The sequence below is a fragment of the Pleurodeles waltl genome, chromosome 6 (assembly GCF_031143425.1).
Source record: "Pleurodeles waltl isolate 20211129_DDA chromosome 6, aPleWal1.hap1.20221129, whole genome shotgun sequence".
Classification (NCBI taxonomy): Eukaryota; Metazoa; Chordata; class Amphibia; order Caudata; family Salamandridae; genus Pleurodeles; species Pleurodeles waltl.
Window position 1 is genome coordinate 1,608,669,510 of NC_090445.1, and position 20,789 is coordinate 1,608,690,298.

At 44.6% G+C, this 20,789-nt stretch overlaps 1 protein-coding gene across 15 annotated transcripts in view; it reads left to right on the forward strand.

The window, feature by feature from the left end:
• The window catches only part of EHMT1 (euchromatic histone lysine methyltransferase 1), an 800,236-nt gene that overhangs the window by 682,250 nt on the left and 97,197 nt on the right, over positions 1–20,789 (forward strand). The gene's annotated exons all lie outside the window — the stretch shown is intronic.

Genomic DNA, 20,789 nt, shown 5'->3' on the forward strand with positions numbered 1-20,789 from the left:
AATGTGAGTGGCACTGCAAATGTGCCCAACCCCTGTTTGATTTATGCACACCTTTGAATTGCTGTTTATATTGCTATTCATTAATGTAAAAAGGATGCGTTTTTATTTTACAGTTGCAACTTCTCAATTACTTCTTTCCTTTCATATACAGGCAGCTCTTATGCGTATGTGTGTTCCTATTGATTCAAAGACTGTTGCACTATCAGACTCATTCCACCTTACTAGAGCAGTATCTCAATTTTCCATTGACTTTCATTTATGTTGTAGCCTCTCAGAAATGTACTGTTCAAGAATGCACACTTCTACAGCCCGGTGCTCTTTCCCATATACATATTATATTGTCAATGATAAACATGTTTTTATTCATGTAATCTACAATTAAGAAAGCAGCCCCTCTTCCCAGGTTCTGTTCTTTTGATTTTGCCGATTGCTTGCTAGTGGTTTAATCTACTGATTTGCAGAATACACCGCCACATGTTGATATTTTTGTGAAGTACATGCATTCTCTTCACTCATGTCCCCTCTCAATTTATTATTGCTCCTGTAGTCTTGTGATCTTTAACCTCTAGTTCCCCCATTCACTATCTTCTTGTCCTTAACTATGACATTTCATTTTTCCATGAAGATCGTTGGACTGAAGTTCAGTACACTGAATATTCCTCCTTCAGATGCACTGAGCAGATATCACATATGTAAAAGGAAAGATTTGCTGCTGACAAGTAGAAGTGTGTGGGATGGGTAGCTGGATGAATAATTGTGGAGATGCCTTTGGTCCGTATAACAATAAAACCTCCTCTACTATGTTCGTAAAAATCATCTTGTTATAATTGCAGTTCAGAAAAAATCATCTTGTTCTAATTACAGTTCAAAAAAAATATTTACAGAATGACCACATTTACTATGCTTTTATCTTTATTATAGGATCTTTCTGAAGAGCTTTCCCTCTGCAGGTTTTCGAAATATCTATTAACAAGAGAAAACTATTTAAAAGAAAGAACCCTTTACACGAATATCTAATGTAACTATGATTTGTCTAACTACGAGACAGTAATTGTTTTTTTAACCACAACAGAATAGTGTGTTAGAAAGGAAAATCGTAGATCAAACATTGAAAGTCTACAAACTTTACAATTGTTTAAACAAATATAACCTGTACACAGCCCAAGAAGCTAGAGCTTAGTTAATCGTCCTACACTCTTCTGTGAGAATCCGGGCACTGGGCTTTGCTGTTGTCATCTGGATTAAATTTCCAGTTAGATGGTTTATTTCTAATGAAGAATATTACATTTGCATGGAATCTCATTCCATCTGTTTTATAAGCATCCTAAGTAGTTTTTCCCACAGGCAGCATGCCGTACTTGTTTGTCAAGTGTCTGCAATGTTTAATGATATAGTCTAAAAAGGAACCTCATACCCTCTGCATTTATGTATGCCTGACTGGCCAAATATCAGAGGATCCTTTTTGTTCAAAATGAGAAGAACTGTTGTGGTATCCATGAGGAAAAAATTGAATCTTCTGCTCGGCCTATCCAATACGGTGGGAAGCCTACAGGGAGCATCTCCTTCCACCTTATCACACTCATTTAGTCACAATCACCACTCCTGTAGGCATCAAGGCTTTTAATGTCAAAAGCATCCTCTTCACGGTCTTTGTTGACATTGTGGCATTTAGCCACCAGAGCTTCAGAGGCGAGAGGTTTGCTGTCAAAATTAATGTTGAATTCACCACGGCTGTCTCACCTTTCGACATATGATGCATAGGACCTCACTATCAGCAATAACTATCAATTTGCAACATTCAGACACTGTATATTGAGAGTTAAGGACAACTGCACATTTGTGGTCACCATTAGCTAGTTCATTTTAGAATTGGGTATTTTATGCCTATTCCTAAGAGGCACTTGGTGCCTTCAGAAATTATACTGATCATGGAAGAGTCTGGTGCCCAGATCGCTCTTTTGTTTACTCCAGGAAAGTTAACAGTTTATAGCTCTATTCAACAAAATGTTTAATACCCTCCCTTGACCCTCCTGCTAAATGGAGTAGTAGATTATATGCTGTAGACAAGAACCTTGCTGTATATCTGCGGCTTTATCAAAGGAAATGTATTCCACTACTTTATTAGAAAGATACTTCTATTCCAGTGGATCTTCATCAGTAGTCATAAGCACTAGATACTTTTGCCAGCCTGCGTGTACCCAGCACCACATATTAAATATGACATACAAGCTTTTTATATATGTACATGCTGTGCACATCCTGCCATCTAGTGTTGGGCTCGGAGTGTTACATGTTGTTTTTCTTCGAAGAAGTCTTTTCGAGTCACGAGATCGAGGGACTCCTACCATTTCGGCTCCATTGTGCATGGGCGTCGACTCCATCTTAGATTGTTTTTTTTCTGCCATCGGGTTCGGACGTGTTCCTTTTCGCTCCGTGTTTCAGGTCGGAAAGTTAGTTAGAATCTCGGAAAAATCGCTGGTATTGTTTGCGTTCGGTATCGGGTTAGTTACAACAGATCGACACCGACTTTTGAAGAGCTCCGGTGGCCCTTCGGGGTTTTTTCAATCCCCCGTCGGGGCCTGGTCGGCACGGCCACGTGTCTCTTTAAGGCTGATGGAACGGACCCCATTCCGCTTCTGCCCAAAATGCCATAACAAGTATCCGTATACAGATCAGCATCTGGTCTGTAACTTGTCTTTGTCTCCAGAGCACAAGGAAGATGCTTGTGAAGCCTGTCGATCGTTTCGGTCGAGGAAGACACTAAGAGACCGAAGAGCGAGAAGACTGCAGATGGCATCAGCGCCGACAGGACAAGGGCGTTTCGAGGAGGAAGAAGAAACCTTCTCCATCCAGGAGTCGGACTCGGACGAGCTCGATCCCGAAGAAACGCCGAAAACCGTGAATAAGACGTCGAAACATCAAACTCACGAGAAGACCACAAAAGCCCAGGGGACGCCACCGCTAACAGGCCATGGCTTAACCCGAAAAATAGGTGACCGATCATCGGCACCGAAAAAGGGCACGCTGGTGTCGAAGTCATCCGACTCTGGTCGAGATACCACCACACAGCAATCTTTGGCCCGAGACAGCGGCTCCGAGCAAGTTCGGCACCGAGACAGCGGCACCGAAATGAGTCAGCACCGAGAGACCACAACGTCGAAAATAAAAAAGGTTTCGTCGGAATTGAAATAAGCAGCCGAAAAGGTTTCGTTACCGAAACATCCGGCCTCAAAACCGAAATCAAGTTCCTACACAGAGGAACAGGGACTGTCCTCACAAATGAAGATACATAGATTTGGACAGGAACTGGAGACAATGGAGCCAGACTACACAAAAAGAAGGCTCCACATCCAAAAAGAAACAGGGAAGATCAGCACTCTCCCTCCTATTAGAATGAAACGCAAACTTGCCTTCCAGGAGAAAGACAAGCAGCCACAGGCAAAGGTGGCTAAACAAGTAAGCCCGCCACCGTCTCCACAACGCTCTCCGCAACCATCACCAGTAGCCACTCCACCAATGATGCAATCCCCGACTCCTACAGGGATGAGTCAGGACGATCCAGACGCGTGGGATCTTTATGATGTGCCAGTGTCGGATAATAGTCCTGACTGTTATCCAGCTAGACCGTCACCGCCAGAAGATAGTACAGCCTATGCACAGGTGGTGTCGAGGGCAGCGGCGTTTCATAATGTCAGCCTGCATGCAGAGCCCATTGAAGACGACTTTCTATTTAATACACTGTCGTCCACACACAGCCAGTACCAGAGTCTCCCCATGCTACCTGGAATGCTAAAACACTCCAAACAAGTGTTTGAGGAGCCTGTAAAAGGAAGGGCCATTACTCCAAGAGTGGAGAAAAAATATAAAGCGCCACCAACAGACCCCGTGTACATCACAAAACAGCTAACCCCGGACTCAGTGGTAGTAGGGGCAGCTCGCAAGAGAGCAAACTCACACACTTCAGGAGATGCACCACCTCCAGATAAAGAAAGTCGTAAATTCAACGCAGCAGGGAAAAGGGTGGCGGCACAGGCAGCAAAACAGTGGCGTATTGCAAACTCACAGGCTTTGTTGGCCAGATACGATAGGGCTCATTGGGACGAAATGTAACACTTTATAGAACATTTGCCCAAGGAGTTCCAGAAGAGAGCACAGCAAGTAGTAGAAGGAGGACAGAGTATCTCAAACAATCAGATACGGTCAGCAATGGATGCAGCAGACACAGCTGCTAGAACTGTAAACACAGCAGTGACAATAAGGAGACATGCATGGCTGCGTACATCAGGATTCAAGCCAGAAATACAGCAAGCTGTGCTGAATATGCCATTTAACGGACAGCAGTTGTTTGGGCCAGAGGTGGACACTGCTATTGAAAAACTTAAAAAAGACACTGATACGGCCAAAGCCATGGGCGCACTCTACTCCCCACAGAGCAGAGGCACATTTCGTAAAACACAGTTTCGAGGGGGGTTTCGAGGGCAAAGCACAGAACCCACAACCTCACAAACAAGGCCCACTTATCAGAGCCAATATCAGCGGGGAAGTTTTCGGGGACAATATAGAGGGGGACAGTTCCAAAAAAGTAGAGGGAAGTTCCAAAGTCCCAAAACTCCACAAAACAAACAGTGACTTACATGTCACAAATCCCCAACACATAACACCTGTGGGGGGGGAGGCTAACCAAGTTCTACAAACAATGGGAGGAAATAACAACAGATACTTGGGTCTTAGCAATTATCCAGCATGGTTATTGCGTAGAATTTCTCAATTTCCCTCCAAATGTCCCACCGAAAACACACAATATGTCAAAACAACACATATATCTTCTACAGCTAGAAGTACTAGCGTTGTTACAAAAAAGAGCAATAGAATTAGTACCAGTTCATCAGAAAGGAACAGGAGTTTACTCTCTGTACTTTCTCATACCCAAAAAGGACAAAACTCTAAGACCTATATTGGATCTCAGTACGTTAAATACCTACATCAAATCAGATCACTTTCACATGGTGACATTACAGGACGTAATCCCATTGCTCAAACAGCAAGACTACATGACAACACTAGACCTAAAGGATGCATACTTCCATATACCGATACATCCTTCACACAGAAAGTACCTAAGGTTTGTATTCCAAGGGGTACATTACCAATTCAAAGTGTTGCCATTTGGGATAACAACTGCGCCAAGAGTTTTTACAAAATGCCTGGCAGTGGTAGCTGCGCATATCAGAAGACAGCAAATACACGTGTTCCCGTACCTAGACGATTGGTTAATCAAAACCAACACGCAAAAACGGTGTTCACAACACACAGAGTATGTTATCGAGACCCTCCACAAACTAGGTTTCTCACTCAACTACACAAAGTCGCACATTCAGCCGTGTCAAACATAGCAATACTTAGGGGCGACAATCGACACAACAAAAGGGGTTGCCACTCCAAGTCCACAAAGGGTACAAGCATTTCACAAGGTAATACAAGTCATGTATCCAAAACAAAGAATACAGGTCAAGATGGTAATGAAACTACTAGGCATGATGTCCTCATGCATAGCCATTGTCCCAAACGCCAGATTGCACATGCGGCCCTTACAACAGTGCCTAGCATCACAATGGTCACAGGCACAGGGTCAACTTCTAGATCTAGTGTTGATAGACCGCCAAACATACACCTCGCTTCTATGGTGGAACAATATCAATTTAAACCAAGGGCGGCCTTTCCAAGACCCAGTGCCTCAATACGTTATAACTACAGACGCCTCCATGATAGGGTGGGGAGCTCATCTCAATCAACACATCATCCAGGGACAATGGGACTCTCAGCAAAGAAAGTTTCACATAAATCACTTAGAACTACTGGCAGTATTTCTAGCATTAAAAGCATTTTAACCCATAATAAGCCACAAACACATCCTTGTCAAAACAGACAACATGACAACGATGTATTATCTAAACAAACAGGGAGGAACACACTCAACTCAGTTGTGTCTCCTAGCACAAAGAATATGGCATTGGGCAATTCACAACCACATTCGCCTAATAGCACAGTTTATTCCAGGTATTCAGAAACAGTTAGCAGACAATCTTTCCTGGGATCACCAACAGATCCACGAATGGGAAATTCACCCCCAAATACTAAACACTTACTTCCAAAGATGGGGAACACCACAAATAGACCTATTTGCAACCAAAGAAAATGCAAAATGCCACAACTTCGCATCCAGATACCCACAGGATCAGTCTCAGGGCAATGCGTTATGGATGAGTTGGTCAGGGATATTTGCATACGCTTTTCCCCCTCTCCCACTCCTTCCATATCTGGTAAACAAATTGAGTCAAAACAAACTCAAACTCATACTGATAGCACCAACTTGGGCAAGGCAACCTTGGTACACAACACTACTAGACCTCTCAGTAGTGCCTCATGTCAAACTACCAAACAAACCAGATCTGTTAACTCAACACAAACAGATCAGACACCCAAATCCAGCATCGCTGAATCTAGTGATTTGGCTCCTGAAATCTTAGAATTCGGACACTTAGACCTTCCACAGGAATGCATGGAGGTCATAAAACAAGCTAGGAAACCAACCACTAGACATTGCTATGCAAATAAATGGAAAAGATTTGTTTATTATTGTCATAATAATCAAATCCAGCCATTACACGCATCTGCTAAAGACATTGTAAGCTACTTACTACATTTGCAAAAGTCAAAGCTAGCTTTTTCATCCATTAAAATACATTTTACCGCAATTTCAGCTTATCTGCAAATTACGCACTCAGGTTCATTATTTAGAATACCAGTCATTAAAGCGTTTATGGAAGGCCTGAAGAGAATTATACCACCAAGAACACCATCAGTTCCTTCATGGAACCTCAACATTGTCTTAACTCGCCTCATGGGTCCACCTTTCGAACCTATGCACTCATGTGAAATGCAACACTTAACATGGAAAGTTGCATTTCTAATTGCTATCACATCTCTAAGAAGAGTAAGTGAGATACAAGCATTTACCATACAAGAACCATTTATTCAGATACACAAGCATAAAGTAGTCTTACGAACAAATCCTAAATTCTTACCAAAAGTCATATCACCATTCCACTTGAATCAAACAGTAGAACTACCAGTATTCTTTCCACAGCCAGATTCCGTAGCAGAAAGAGCACTACATACATTAGACATCAAAAGAGAGTTAATGTACTACATTGACAGAACAAAACTAATTAGAAAACAAAACAATTATTTATTGCTTTCCAAAACCTCATACAGTAAATCCAAGTTCGATGGCATATGTTGCTGCAGATACACATGTTTGGCACAGTCCGCTGCCTGGTGTTGGGCTCGGAGTATTACAAGTTGTTTTTCTTCGAAGAAGTCTTTTTGGTCACGGGACCGAAGGACTCCTCCCTCCTCGGCTCCATTGCGCATGGGCGTCGACTCCATCTTAGATTGTTTTTTTCCGCTGTCGGGTTCAGACGTATTCCTTTTCGCTCCGTGTTTCGGTTCGGAAAGTTAGTCAGAATTTCGGAAGAAAGCGTCGGTATTGTTCCGTTCGGTATTGGGATAGTTAGGTACATCGACACCGATCATCGGAAGACTTTGGGGTAGTTTCGATCCCCATCGGGGCCTGGTCGGCCCGACCGCGTGCGACATTGAAGCCGATGGAACGGACCCCGTTTTGTTTCTGCCCAAAATGTCACAGTAAGTATCCTTATACAGATCAGCACTTGGTCTGTAACTTGTGCTTGTCCCCCGAGCACAAGGAGGATACCTGTGAAGCCTGTCGAGCCTTCCGGTCCAGAAAAACACTCCGGGACCGAAGAGCCAGGCGTCAACAAATGGCGTCCACGTCGACAAAACAACGTTTCGACGAGGAAGAGGAAACATTCTCGGTTCCGGAATCAGAATCCGGAGACTCCGACGTCGAACAACAGCAACAAACTGTGAGTAAGACGTCGAAAAGTAAATCCATCGACAAACCGAAAGCCCAGGGGACGCCACTGCCAACAGGCCATGGCTCGACCCATAAAACAGGCGACCCGTCGAAGGCGCCGAAAAAGGGCACGCCCATAGCGAAGACACCCGACTCCGGTCGAGGGACCGCCATGGAGCAACCTCGGAGCCGAGAAAGCGGCTCCGAGAGACAAAAACAAGATACCGGCACCGAAAAACATCGGCACCGAGAATCCATGCCGAAAGGAACAAAAATTCTGTCGGTGCCGAAACCGAAAAAAGATTCTCTCTCGGCGCCGAAAAATACCACACCTTCATCCTACTCAGAGGAACAAGGAATAAGTGGCCAAATGCACAGATTTGGACAAGAGCTCCAAAGTGTAGAATCGGACTACACACAAAAGAGACTGTACATCCAGCACGACACAGGGAAGATATCAACCCTTCCCCCAATCATGAGGAAAAGAAGGATCGGACTTCCAAAGGATGACGCACAACCACAAGCCAAAGTGGTTAAAACAGTCACGCCTCCGCCCTCTCCACCACAGGCATCGCCGGCACAAACACCGCCACAAATGCACTCACCAGCGCAAACTAACATAAGTCATGACGATCAGGATCAAGACGCTTGGGACCTGTATGACACCCCAGTGCCGGACAATGATCCCGAATCATACCCCACAAAGCCGTCACCGCCAGAGGACAGTACCTCATACTCGCAACTGGTGGCTAGGGCAGCAGAATTCCACAATGTCCAACTGCATTCCGATCCTATAGAGGATGATTTTTTATTTAACACCCTCTCGGCTACACACAGCCAATATCAATGTCTCCCAATGCTACCAGGGATGTTACGGCACGCAAAACAAATTTTTGAAGAGCCCGTAAAATCAAGAGCCATCACCCCAAGGGTGGATAAGAAATACAAACCACCACCCACAGACCCAGTGTTTATTACTTCGCAGTTACCACCTGACTCCGTGGTAGTAGGGGCAGCTCGCAAGAGAGCAAATTCACATACATCTGGCGACGCCCCACCTCCGGACAAAGAAAGCCGAAAATTTGATGCGGCAGGGAAAAGAGTAGCATCACAGGCAGCCAACCAGTGGCGCATCGCAAATTCACAAGCGCTGCTGGCCAGATATGACCGCGCACACTGGGACGAGATGCAACTTCTCGTAGACCATCTTCCCCAGGAATACCAAAAAAGGGCGCAGCAAATAGTGGAAGAGGGACAAACGATCTCAAACAATCAAATCCGCTCTTCACTAGACGCAGCCGATACTGCAGCAAGAACAGTCAACACTGCTGTCACCATAAGGAGACACGCTTGGCTACGCACTTCAGGCTTCAAACCTGAAATCCAGCAGGCTGTCCTTAATATGCCCTTCAACGAGAAACAACTTTTTGGCTCTGAAGTGGATACAGCCATTGAAAAACTTAAAAAGGACACAGACACGGCCAAGGCCATGGGCGCACTCTACTCCCCGCAGAGCAGAGGCTCTTTCAGAAAAACTCCATTTAGAGGGGGGTTTCGTGGCCAACCCACAGACACCACCAGCCAACAAACAAGAACCACACCATATCATGTTTCCTTCCAAAGGGGAGGTTTCAGGGGATATCGGGGGGGTCAATTCCCAAGGAGTAGGGGAAGATTCCAGACTCCAAAAACACCTCCACCTAAACAGTGACTTTCAAGTCACGCAACCCCTTCACTCAACACCAGTGGGGGGAAGACTAAGCCAATTCTACCAAACTTGGCAACAGATTACAACAGACAATTGGGTATTAGCAATAATCCAACATGGCTATTGCATAGAATTCCACAACTTCCCACCAAACATCCCCCCCAAAACACGCAAAATGTCACCACAACATTTAGAACTTTTAGGACTAGAAGTTCAAGCACTACTGCAAAAGGATGCAATAGAGTTAGTACCAGTACAACAAAAAAACACAGGAGTTTACTCCCTGTACTTTCTAATTCCAAAAAAAGACAAAACATTAAGACCAATATTAGATCTCAGGACACTAAATACCTACATCATATCGGACCATTTTCACATGGTCACACTACAAGACATCATTCCACTGCTCAAACAGCAAGATTACATGACCACATTAGACCTAAAGGATGCGTACTTTCATATACCAATACACCCTTCTCACAGAAAGTACCTACGGTTCGTATTCAAAGGAATACATTACCAATTCAAGGTGTTGCCATTCGGAATAACAACTGCACCAAGAGTGTTCACAAAATGTCTAGCAGTAGTAGCAGCACACATCAGGAGACAACAGATACATGTGTTCCCTTACCTAGACGATTGGCTAATCAAGACCAACACAGTAAAAAAATGCGCAAACGACACCACATTTGTCATACAAACCCTTCACAAACTGGGGTTTTCCATCAACTATACAAAATCACACCTAGAACCGTGTCAAACACAACAATATCTAGGAGCAACCATCAACACATCAAAAGGAATTGCTACTCCAAGTCCACAAAGAGTGCAGGCATTCCACAAGGCAATAAGTGCTATGTTTCCAAACCAAAAGATACAAGCAAAACATGTGCTAAAACTTCTAGGCATGATGTCATCATGCATAGCCATTGTCCCAAACGCAAGACTACACATGCAACCCTTACAACAGTGTCTAGCATCACAATGGTCACAGGCACAGGGTCAACTTCAAAATCTGGTGTTGGTAGACCGCCAAACATACCTCTCGCTTCTATGGTGGAACAGCAAAAATTTAAACAAAGGGCGGACATTTCAGGACCCAGTGCCTCAATACGTTATAACAACAGATGCTTCCATGACAGGGTGGGGAGCACACCTCAATCACCACAGCATTCAAGGACAATGGGATATACACGAAACAAAATTTCATATCAATTACCTAGAACTGTTAGCAGTATTTCTAGCGTTAAAATCCTTCCAACCCATAATAACACACAAATACATTCTTGTCAAAACAGACAACATGACAACAATGTATTATTTAAACAAACAAGGAGGAACACACTCAACACAATTGTGCCTCCTAACACAAAAAATTTGGCAGTGGGCGATTCACAACAACATTCGCCTAATAGCACAATTTATTCCAGGAATACAAAACCAACTAGCAGACAACCTTTCGCGAGACCACCAACAAGTCCACGAATGGGAAATTCACACCCAAGTTCTGAACAAGTACTTTCAAATTTGGGGAACACCCCAGATAGATTTGTTCGCAACAAAAGAAAACTCAAAATGCCAAAACTTCGCATCCAGGTACCCACACCGCGAATCACAAGGCAATGCTCTATGGATGAGTTGGTCAGGGATATTTGCGTACGCTTTTCCCCCTCTCCCTCTCCTTCCATATCTAGTAAACAAGTTGAGTCAAAACCAACTCAAACTCATACTGATAGCACCCACATGGGCAAGACAACCTTGGTATACAACTCTACTAGACCTTTCACTAGTACCGCATGTCAAACTACCCAACAGGCCAGATCTGTTAACACAACACAAACAACAGATCAGGCATCCAAACCCAGCATCATTGAATCTGGCAATTTGGCTCCTGAAATCCTAGAATTCGGACACTTAGACCTCACACAAGAATGCATGGAGGTCATAAAACAAGCTAGAAAACCTTCCACTAGACACTGCTATGCATCTAAGTGGAAAAGATTTGTTTACTACTGCCATGCCAATCAAATACAACCATTACATGCCTCTACTAAAGACATAGTAGGATACTTACTACATTTGCAAAAAGCAAAGCTCGCTTTTTCATCTATAAAAATACACCTCGCAGCAATATCTGCTTACCTACAAACTACTCATTCATCGTCTCTATTTAGAATACCAGTTATTAAAGCATTCATGGAAGGGCTAAAAAGAATTATACCACCAAGAACACCACCAGTTCCTTCATGGAATCTTAACATCGTCTTAACAAGACTCATGGGTCCACCTTTCGAACCCATGCATTCCTGTGAAATGCAATATCTAACCTGGAAGGTCGCATTTCTCATTGCAATCACATCCCTCAGAAGAGTAAGTGAAATACAGGCATTTACCATACAAGAACCATTTATTCAAATACACAACAATAAAATAGTTCTAAGAACAAATCCAAAATTTCTGCCAAAAGTCATCTCACCATTCCATTTAAATCAAACAGTAGAATTGCCAGTGTTCTTCCCACAACCAAATTCTGTGGCTGAAAGGGCACTACATACATTAGACATCAAAAGAGCACTAATGTATTACATTGACAGAACAAAGCTAATCAGGAAAACAAAACAACTGTTCATAGCTTTTCAAAAACCACACATAGGAAATCCAATCGCTAAACAAGGCATTGCTAGATGGATAGTCACATGCATTCAAACATGCTATCTTAAAGCCAAAAGAGAATTGCCTATTACACCAAAGGCACACTCAACCAGAAAGAAAGGTGCTACAATGGCCTTTCTAGGAAACATTCCTATGAGCGAAATATGTAAGGCTGCAACCTGGTCTACGCCTCATACGTTTACTAAACACTACTGTGTAGACGTACTAAATGCACAACAAGCTACAGTGGGCCAAGCTGTACTAAGAACATTATTCCAAACTACTTCAACTCCTACAGGCTAAACCACCGCTTTTAGGGGAGGTAACTGCTTTATAGTCTATGCCAAACATGTGTATCTGCAGCAACATATGCCATCGAACTGAAAATGTCACTTACCCAGTGTACATCTGTTCGTGGCATTAGTCGCTGCAGATTCACATGTACCCTCCCACCTCCCCGGGAAGCCTGTAGCCGTTTAGAAGTAGATCATAAATCTTAAACATCTGAACATTTGTAAATAATTATTAGAAACTCTTAACGTACATACATATTCACTCCATTGCATGGGCACTATTTATACCAAACAACTCCATCCTCACCCTCTGCGGGGAAAACAATCTAAGATGGAGTCGACGCCCATGCGCAATGGAGCCGAGGAGGGAGGAGTCCTTTGGTCCCGTGACCAAAAAGACTTCTTCGAAGAAAAACAACTTGTAATACTCCGAGCCCAACACCAGGCAGCGGACTGTGCCAAACATGTGAATCTGCAGCGACTAATGCCACGAACAGATGTACACTGGGTAAGTGACATTTTCATTTCTAAACAAGCCATTGCTAGAGGGATAGTTAAGTGCATTCAAACTTGTTACCTCAAAGCAAAAAGAGAACTGCCTATTACACCAAGCGCACACTCGACTAGAAAGAAAGGTGCTACCATGGCCTTTCTAGGAAATATTCCAATGACCGAAATATGTAAGGCAACCACATGGTCTACGCCTCATACATTTACCAAACACTACTGTGTGGATGTGTTAACAGCACAACAAGCCACAGTAGGCCAAGCAGCACTACGAACATTGTTTCAAACAACTTCAACTCCTACAGGCTGAACCACCGCTTTTGGGGAGATAACTGCTTACTAGTCTATGCACAGCATGTGTATCTGCAGCTACACATGCCATCGAACGAAAAATGTCACTTACCCAGTGTACATCTGTTCGTGGCATTAGTCGCTGCAGATTCACATGCGCCCACACGCCTCCCCGGGAGCATGTAGCTGTTTAGTAGTTGAGCTTGAACATTTGTAAATTTGTAAATATACCACTTTAAACTAGATTATGTACATACATATTCACTCCATTGCATGGGCACTATTACAATGATACACAACTCCTGCCTCACCCTCTGCGGGGAAAACAATCTCAGATGGAGTCGACGCCCATGCGCAATGGAGCCGAAATGGGAGGAGTCCCTCGATCTTGTGACTCGAAAAGACTTCTTCGAAGAAAAACAACTTGTAACACTCCGAGCCCAACACTAGATCTGCAGCGACTAATGCCACGAACAGATGTACACTGGGTAAGTGAAATTTTCCATATATAAAAATATATATATATATATATATATATATATATATATATTCGATGGCATGTGTAGCTGCAGATACACATGCTGTGCACTGTTCTTGCCGTTTAGTGTTGGGCTCGGAGTGTTACAAGTTGTTTTTCTTCGAAGAAGTCTTTTTGGGTCACGGGACCGAGTGACTCCTCCCTTTCGGCTCCATCGCGCATGGGTGTCCACTCCATCTTAGATTGTTTTCTTTCTTTTTGGGTTCGGACGTGTTCCTCTTTGCTCCGTAATTCGAATCGGGAAAACTTAGAAAAACATCAAAATCAATCTGTATTGTTTGCGTTCGGGACCAGTTTAGTATAAATATATCGGCACCGACAACACAACCGCTTCGGTGGTCCTTCGGGGCTTCTGCACCTAACCGAGGCCTGGTCGGCCCGACCACACCCTTCGTCGAAGACTCATGGACCGGACCCTCTTCCGGTTCTGTCCGACGTGTCACGCCAAGTATCCTTATACAGACCAGCATCAGGTCTGTAATTTGTGTTTGTCGCCAGAACACAGAGAGGATACTTGTGAAGCTTGCAAAGCTTTTCGATCCAAGAAGACCTTAAGAGATCAAAGCGCAAGACGTTTGCAGATGGCATCGAAGTCGACACAACACCTCGACGTCGAGGAGGAAGAAATGAGAATTTCGATACAAGGTTCGGAATCTTATGACTCAGATGGGGATCGTCCACGGACGGCAGCACAAAAGTGAGTACACCTGTCCAGTCCCAGCCCCAAAGTCAAATGAAGAAACAAAATGCCTCGGGGACGCCACTGCCGGAAGGCCATGGCTCTACCCACAAGAAAGGCGGTGACCAAATACCATCATCGGCACCGAAAAAGGCCAAGATAGTGCCGAAGTCTTCCGACTCGGGTCCAGAAACCGGCACCAAAAAGAGTCGACATCGATTGGTCGAATCGGGCAAACCTCGAAAGAGCCTCTCGAAGCCGAGACCGACAGTATCCATGGGGGTTTCGGTACCGAAAAAAACTTCCTATACGGAAGAGCAACTCAAGAAGAAGCACAGGTTCGAGCAGGATCTGGATTTGGAAGAGCTTGACCAGACTCAACCAAGGCTACAAATCCAAAAAGAGACAGGGAAAATACAAACCATTCCTCCGCTCAAATTTATAAGAAAACTGGCATTTCTTGAGACTGAAACTGAGCAACCAAAAGCCAAAGTGGTTAGAGAAAGGTCACCACTCCCACATTTCTCACCACAAACGTCTCCTTCACTCGCCACAACGGTCACCAGTTGGCACACCAATGGCACAGTCACCCACACATACTGGGATGACGCAGGACGATGCAGACCCCTGGGACCTATACGACCCACCAGTTTCGGACAACAGTCCTGAGTGTTATCCTTCAAAGCCTTCACCTCCAGAGGATAGCACATCTTATACACAAGTACTGACCAGAGCAGCAACATTTCATAATGTTACTATGCATTCAGAACCAGTGGAGGATGACTTTCTGTTTAACAGTCTGGCATCCACGCATGCTTCGTATCAAAGCCTGCCAATGTCACCGGGCATGCTTAAGCATGCACAACAGGTTTTTCAGGATCCGGTGAAAGGAAGGGCCATTTCACCAAGGGTCGAGGAAAAAAATATAAACCTCCCCCATCAGACCCTGTGTTTATTACACAACAGCTCCCTCCGGACTCAGTTGTAGTGGGGGCCGCAAGAAAGCAAGCAAATTCTCAATCGTCAGGGGATGCGCCACCCCCTGATAATGAAAGCCGTAAGTTCGACGTGGCTGCGGAAAAGAGTGGCATCGCAATCGGCCAACCAGTGGCGTATCGCCAATTCACAAGCCCTTCTCGCCTGTTACGACAGAGCACATTGGAACCCTGTAAATTTAAACAAAGGGCGGCCATTTCAAGACCCAGTGCCTCAAGCCATTATCACAACAGGCGCTTCCATGATTGGGTGGGGAGCACACCTCAACAATCACAGTATACAAGGTCAATGGGACAGTCAACAAAAACAACTTCACATAAATCTCTTAGAACCACTAGCAGTCTTTCTAGCACTAAAAGCCTTTCAACCCCTTCTAGTCCACAAACACATTCTTGTCAAAACAGACAATATGACAACAATGTACTACTTAAACAAACAGGGGGCGGGGACACACTCGTCACAACTGTGTCTCCTAACACAAAACATTTGGCATTGGGCAATTCACAACAACATTCGCCTAATAGCACAATATATACCAGGCATTCACAATCAGTTAGCAGACAATCTCAGTCGAGATCACCAGCAAACTCACAAGTAGGAAATACATCCCCAGATTCTACAAGATTACTTCTACCGCTGGGGGACACCAGACATAGATCTGTTTGCAACAAAACGCAAAATGCCAAAACTTCGCATCCAGGTACCCACACCCTCAGTCCAAGGGCAATGCTCTATGGATCAGTTGGTCAGGGATATTTGCTTACGCTTTTCCCCCGCCCCATCTCCCCCTCATTCCTTTCCTAGTCAACAAACTGAGTCAAAACAAACTCAGACTAATACTCATAGCACCAACGTGGGCTTGCCAACTGTGGTACACCACACTGTTGGATTTCTCAGTAGTACCGCACATCAATCTCCCAAACAGACCAGATCTGTTAACACAACACAAACAACAGATCAGACACCCCAATCCAGCATCGCTCAATTTAGCAATCTGGCTCCTGAAGTCTTAGAATTTGGCTATCTAAACCTTTCAAATGAGTGTATGGAAGTCATTAAACAGGCAAGGAACCGACAACAAGGCATAGTTATGCTAATAAATGGAAAAGGTTTGTTTTCTACTGCCAAGCAAATCAAATCACACCATTAGAGGCCTCCATACAAAACATTGTGAGTTACTTACTACACTTACAAAAAGCAAATCTAGCTTTTTCTTCCATCAAAATTCATCTCACTGCAATATCTGCTTAACTGAAGATTAAAAATACAAAGTCGCTTTTTAGAATCCCAGTTATTAAAGCCTTTATGGAAGGACTAAAAAGGATCATACCTCCATGAACCCCACCAGTACCCTTGTGGGATCTTAATATTGTACTTACACGACTCATGGGTCCACCATTTGAACCCATGCATTCTTGTCAAATCCAATTCTTGACTTGGAAAGTAGCTTTTCTAATAGCCATCACTTCACTACGAAGATTCAGCGAAATACAGGCGTTTACTATCCAAGAACCCTTTATACAAATACACAAACATAAAGTGGTTCTCCGTACAAACCCAATTTTTTTTTACCAAAAGTCATATCAACGTTTCATCTAAACCAAACAGTTGAACTCCGTCTTCTTCCCACAACCAGACTCGGTAGCAGAAAGAGCACTGCATACATTAGAAATAAAAAGAGCGCTAATGTATTACATAGACAGAACAAAAGCATTTCGTAAAACTAAACAATTGTTCGATGCTTTCCAAAAACCCCATGCCGGTAACCCTATATCCAAACAGGGCATAGCCAGTTGGATAGTCAAATGTATTCAGACCTGTTGCCTCAAAGCTAAAAGAGAATTACCCATTATACCAAGGGCACACTCCACTAGAAAGAAAGGAGCCACAATGGCCTTTCTAAGTAATATACCAATGACAGAGATTTGTAAAGCAGCCACTTGGTCTACACCCCATACCTTTACTAAACATTACTGTGTAGATGTGTTAGCAACACAAGCAGCCACAATAGGACAGGCTGTATTAAGAACATTATTTCAAACAACTTCAACTCCTGCAGGCTGACCACCGCTTTCGGGAGGATTACTGCTTTGTAGTCTATGCACAGCATGTTTATCTGCAGCTGCACATGCCATTGAATGGAAAATGTCACTTACCCAGTGTACATCTGTTCGTGGCATGTTGCGCTGCAGATTCACAAGTGCCCTCCCACCTCCCCGGGAGCCCGTAGCCATTTTAGTTGCATTTAAATTGTATATATGTAAATAAATATTCCTTTACCACAAACTATGTACATACATATCTACTCCATTGCATGGGCATCCTTAGTATCCTCATTCTACCAACTCCTGTCTCACCCTATGCGGGGAAAACAATCTAAGATGGAGTCGACGCCCATGCGCAATGGAGCCGAAAGGGAGGAGTCACCTGGTCCCGTGGCTCGAAAAGACTTCTTCGAAGAAAAACACCTTTTAACACTCCAAGCCCAACACTAGATGGCAGGAACAGTGCACAGCATGTGAATCTGCAGCGCACCATGCCACGAACAGATGTACACTGTGTAAATGGCATTTTCCATATATATATATATATATATATATATATATATATATATATATATATATATATATATATATTCGATGGCATGTGTAGCTGCAGATACACATGCTGTGCACATCCCGCCATCTGGTGTTGGGCTCGGAGTGTTACAACTTGTTTTTCTTCGAAGAAGTCTTTTCGAGTCACGAGATCGAGGGACTCCTCCTATTTCGGCTCCATTGCGCATGGGCGTCGACTCCTTCTTAGATTGTTTTTTTTCCGCCATCAGGTTCGGAGGTGTTCCTTTTCGCTCCGTGTTTCGGGTCGGAAAGTTAGTTAGAATCTCGGAAAAATCGTCGGTATTGTTTGCGTTCGGTATCGGGTTAGTTACAACAGATAAACACCGACTTTTGAAGAGCTCCGGTGGCCCTTCGGGGTTTTTTCGATCCCCCGCAGGGGCCTGGTCGGCCCGGCCACGTGTCTCTTCAAGGCTTATGGAACGGACCCCATTCCGCTTCTGCCCCAAATGTCACAACAAGAATCCCTATACAGATCAGCATCTGCTCTGTAACTTGTGTTTGTCTCCAGAACACAAAGAAGATACTTGTGAAGTCTGTCGAGCGTTTCGGTCGAGGAAGACATTAAGAGACCGCAGAGCGAGAAGATTACAGATGGCGTCGGCACCGACAAGACAAAGACACTTGGAGGAGGAAGAAGAAACCTTCTCCATCGAGGAATCGGACGAGGTCGATCCCGAACAGACGCCTAAAACCGTGAGTAAGACGTCGACACACAAAACTCACGGAAAGACCACAAAAGCCCAGGGGACGCCACCGCCAGCAGGCCATGGCTTAACCCGAAAAGTAGGTGACCGATCATCGGCACCGAAAAAGGGCACGCATGTGTCGAAGACATCTGACTCCGGTCGAGATACCGGCACAGAGCAGACTCGACCCCGAGACAGCGGGTCCGAGCAAGTTCGGCACCGAGAAGGCGGCACCGAAACGAGTCGGCACCGAGAGTCCGGAACGCCGAAAAAAAGTGTTGTCGGAGCCGAAAAAGACTGCCGAAAAAGTTTCCACTCCGAAACATCCGGCCTCGGAACCGAAATCAGGTCCACACAGAGGAACAGGGACTGTCCTCCCAAATGCAAGGACATAAGTTCGGACAAGAACTAGAGTCAATGGAGACAGACTACACTCAGAGAAGGCTCCGCATCCAAAAGGACACAGGGAAGATAAGTACTCTTCCCCCAATTAGGATGAAAAGAAGACTTGCCTTTCAAGAAAAAGACAAGCAGCCAGAGGCAAAGGTGGCAAGACAAATAACACCGCCACCATCTCCACCACGCTCAACGCACACATCACCGGTATCCACTCCACCACTGATGCAGTCCCCAACTCATACTGGAATGAGTCAGGATGATCCCGACGCATGGGATCTTTATGATGCGCCAGTGTCAGATAACAGCCCAGACTGTTACCCAGCGAGACCGTCGCCACCTGAGGACAGTACAGCCTACACACTGGTGGTGTCAAGAGCAGCGGCATTTCATAATGTCACCTTGCATGCAGAGCCTATTGAGGATGACTTTTTGTTTAACACACTATCCTCCACTCATAGCCAATACCAAAGCCTCCCTATGCTACCAGGAATGCTAAAACACTCCAAACAGGTGTTTCAAGAGCCTGTGAAGGGCAGGGCCATAACTCCAAGGGTGGAGAAAAAATACAAGCCACCGCCAACAGACCCGGTATATATCACGCAGCAATTAACACCAGACTCTGTGGTAGTAGGGGCAGCTCGCAAGAGAGCAAACTCTCACACCTCGGGAAACGCACCACCTCCAGACAAGGAGAGTCGCAAGTTCGACGCTGCAGGGAAAAAGGTTGCAGCACAAGCGGCCAACCAATGGCGCATTGCCAACTCACAGGCACTGCTGGCAAGATACGATAGGGCTCATTGGGACGAAATGCAACATTTCATTGTACACTTATCCAAAGAGTTTCAGAAAAGGGCACAACAGGTGGTGGAGTAGGGACAGAGTATCTCAAATAATCAGATACGGTCAGCAATGGATGCAGCATATACAGCTGCTAGGACAGTAAATACAGCAGTAACCATAAGGAGACACGCATGGTTTCGTACGTCAGGATTCAAGCCAGAAATACAACAAGCCGTGCTAAATATGCCTTTTAACGGACAGCAGTTGTTTGGGCCGGAGGTGGACACTGCTATCGAAAAACTTAAAAAGGACACTGATACGGCCAAAGCCATGGGCGCACTCTACTCCCCACAGAGCAGAGGCACATTTTGCAAAACGCAGTTTAGAGGGGGGTTTCGGGGACAAACTACAGAACCCACAACCTCACAAACAAGGCCCACTTATCAGAGCCAATAATAGCGGGGAATTTTTCGGGGACAATATAGAGGGGGACAATTCCAAAAGAGTAGAGGGAAGTTCCAAATTCCCAAAACTCCTCAAAACAAGCAGTGACTTCCACGTCACAAACCCCCAACACATAACACCTGTGGGGGGGAGACTAACCAAGTTTTACAAACATTGGGAGGAAATAACAACAGACACTTGGGTCCTAGCAATTATCCAGCTTGGTTATTGCATAGAATTTCTCAAATTCCCTCCAAAC